The sequence below is a fragment of the Gavialis gangeticus genome, unplaced genomic scaffold (assembly GCF_001723915.1).
Source record: "Gavialis gangeticus isolate Ggan-Ray unplaced genomic scaffold, GavGan_comp1, whole genome shotgun sequence".
Classification (NCBI taxonomy): Eukaryota; Metazoa; Chordata; order Crocodylia; family Gavialidae; genus Gavialis; species Gavialis gangeticus.
Genome location: NW_017728996.1, coordinates 31,188,679 through 31,192,393, shown reverse-complemented (window position 1 = coordinate 31,192,393; position 3,715 = coordinate 31,188,679).

Here is a 3,715-nt window from a genome sequence, read left to right as displayed (position 1 = left end):
CCTTAATCTATGAATCTATGAATCTATGAATCTATGATCACCTGGACAGATCCATTTGGCAGATTGGTTTAGACCTCCTTAATTTGGATGGGCTTACCTGTTTTAGAAGGAGCTACATGGGACTGTGGGGGGGAGCGAGCAAATAACTTGATGACTGATTGCTGTGAGTGTGAATGTAACTGGTTGAAAATGGGGAAGCTAAGTACTATAGGAGAGATTGATATCCACTTCTAGAACCCCAACTGCCAGTGGCACAGGTCCAATACCCCGGAGTGAATCTGGGCCTTAAGCCAAGCAGACCTGGGCACTTCAGGATCTAGTATACCTTTCAGATTGCAAGTCAACCATGAACTAGAATACACAAGGTATTGCAAGGATCAGTTACTAGGGTGTGTGAAGCTTTGGTTGCTGATTCAATTTGGAGGAGATTTAGCCCAATTTGGCAGTTGAATCTCTAAATCCAAATCGAATCATGAGACCCATTAATCTCTCCAAATTGAATCTGAAGCCTCCAATTCGTTTTGGAGAGATTTGGAGAGACCTGATGATTCGGAGATAGGTACAACTTTATTTTTTTCCACATACCTCAAGGTGCCAGTAGCAGCTCATGAATGCTGAGATGGTGGGGTGGATGGAGTGAAGTACTTCCAGTCCACTTCTGGGACCTCCACCAAGTGCACAGGGGACCCCCGCCACACCTCCCTGGCTTGGTGATTGGCCGTGGGGGGCACCCCAAGTGCCCTCCCAGACCCAGGAGGTACCAGTCACTGAGCCAGGGGGCAGGAGGAGGGGGTCTCCTGCATGCTCCATGGCAGACCCAGAGGTGGACTGGAAGTACTTCTCATCCACTTCTGGGTCCACTGCTGAGCACACAGGGGACCACCCCCTGTGCTCCTGTGGGATGCTCCATCCGCCCCACCATTTCAGTGTTCACAAGCGGTGCCTGGTACGTCAAGATACATAGAAAAAACATATAAATCTGTGTCTACAGCCAAATCACTGATTCTCTGGATCAGAATTGAATCTTCAGATTCAGCCGAATCAAAGTGGGACAGTGATCCGAATTGGCGAATCGAATCACTGTCCCCTGAATTGGGCCAAATTCAAATCAAATCCTGCCTGTTTCATACACCCCTATCACTTACTCTTGGTCCCTTTTTACCAGCTTTTTGACGTTTTCTAAAGGAAGTGGGGAGCTTTATTTTTCAATTTCAGTTATGAACAAAATAGCTCTGATTACCCAGTTTTCTAACAGTTCAGCACAAAGCCTAATTGGTTCAGCTGTGCAAATTCAAAAGTGTATTCACAGTTCCCTCTCTACCAGGAATGCACTAGTAGAAGCAAAGTGAAGTAAGTTAAGTTCACTGTCATATAATAGCAGCTGGTGCCGTCAGCAGGTGACTATTCTCTACCAGGAAAGGTAGGGAATTTAAATAATCTCCATCAGAATGTAGCACTTTCTGCACTGCACTTGAGTTGCTGGCCTTTATCTCATGAAAGAGAGAGGGTTTAAAGAAGGTTTTTTAAAATGGTTTTTTTACTTAGGAAAATTCTCGATCTTGACTTTAGTGAACATTTCTTACTAAATATATGGTAACAAGCATGGAAGGAGAAGATGAAGGGAACATATAAATGGGCGTATAAAAAGAAATGGAAGAACTGTTGTCTTGGAGATTTAGGATAAAAGTATTGCTCTGTTAAAGTCACAGGGAGATTTACCTTTGACTTAAATGGTATATACTCTGAATGTCCTTTCTAAAGAACTATGTAATATTGTGTGAAATTCATGTGGAGGAAGATATCCCTACAAGAGACACCCATACTTTCTTTGGACAGACAGCCAGATTTCTGTTCAGAGCCCTGTATAGAAGTTAATTAGGTGAGAACAGTGAAGAAAAGGAAAGTAGTGATTAGAACTGGAAAACCTGCCCTTCATGTATCTTAGTAATTTTGAATGATTGTCTTAAAAATTAAAAAGTAAAATTAAAAGGGTTTCCTATGAGAAAATCCCTTCTCCATGATCCTATGCTTTTCTTGTGGGCAGAGGAAAGCCGAGTTTTGGACTGAAAGTTCTTGCAGTATTATAGTATCAGCAAATGGGATACGTTTGTTTTATTAAAGCCCAGAATTACTGTATCAAAATGTTTCTCAAAAACATCTCTGTACTGTGGGTTTTATTTATAGTACAATTTTGTGCCTTGCATTCAATTAGTCACACATCTATGAGCAGTTTTTATATCCACTTTATAAAACTATACATTTTAATATAGTCAACACAGTTGAAGAATTCACTTACTTGTTACTCTGACAACATTTCTAAGTCATTATTAGAAACCATTTAATGTTCATTCATCAGAAACTTGCTTGGGTGGTTGAGATTGTCCTGATCCCTGTAATTGCAAAGCAATTCCTTGGAGGTTTTGGAATAATATTTTTAATTACAAAAAAATATTAAGATTCCAACCGTCACACTTAACATATTGACAATAGCCATTCAGAGTGGAATAGTGAATTGGAACACTGTATATTTTGAGTTAATTAGAAGGAGAAAAATCTGAATTGGAAGAGATTTCTGATAAATTTGTAAATAATGCTCTGAGCATAAGTCCTATTTTTTGTTCTTTCGCTTCTAACTGTGAATATCTGCAATAGAAAATCTTATATTTGGAAAGCACATCTTTCATTGCAAAGCACCTCATACTCTATATACAGTGCCTGTTTCATCCATGATGGAAATGTCTCTGGGGTACAATTTGGCAGCTGTTTATAGCACACACTAAGGCACTGAAGGTGGTACTCTAGTTTCAAGCTATCTGTTTGCAACTTCTCGTTTGACTTTATCTTCCAGAATAGAATCCAGTATAAAGTTAACTGAAAGAGTCCTGTGCTGAATGAATGTTGTAGGTGCATCACTGGATGCTTTAAACTAACAAATGCCAACAGTCTCCATTTACTCACCCCAAATCACCCCGTTAGACATTAGGACAGCAGTAGCAAGCAAAATAGAATGCACCCAGCAGAGAGAAGATAGGAGGCACCTACTACATGACCACATTACAGCTCTCAGTAGACTAAACCCAAAGAAAAGTTTCCTCTCTGTAACACAGTGCTGGATGAAACACTGACAGCCATATGAATAAAAACGTGGTAATTGTGATTAGAGATGACCCAGGAAGGAGGTAGGATGAATATCAGAACTGCTGAACATCTCTCTGCATGTGCAGTTTGATTGACCAACATGGAGAAGCTTGAACTGCCTCTGAACAGGGGTCAGCAAGACTAAAGTTAATGTGCAAGTGTGGGGACACTAATGATGAAAACACCACATGTGAATGTGGAGGAAACTTTCATAATGTAGACTGCCCATATATGGGGGACCATGCACCAAGGACCCTCCTAAGGCTACAGATCAAGCAATAGTATATATCTATTTTTAACTCAAATGTGTACATAGTGACAGGACATGAGAAGAAGCAGCAGCTCATTCCTTACAAAAAATATGGCCTCTTTATAGTCAGTGAGAGGTAGTGAGTCATGCTAGTCTATAAAGTGCTAATTGTACCCTGCCTTCTAAATCTTTATAATCTTTATGGTCTACCAGTCATTTGGTGGAGATTACTATTTCGGAGCCATTGTTAGTGAGGACTAGGATCCAATGATGGATTTAGGCATGAGAGACCGGGGTCCACTCCTTCCTCAGCATTTGGGTATTATG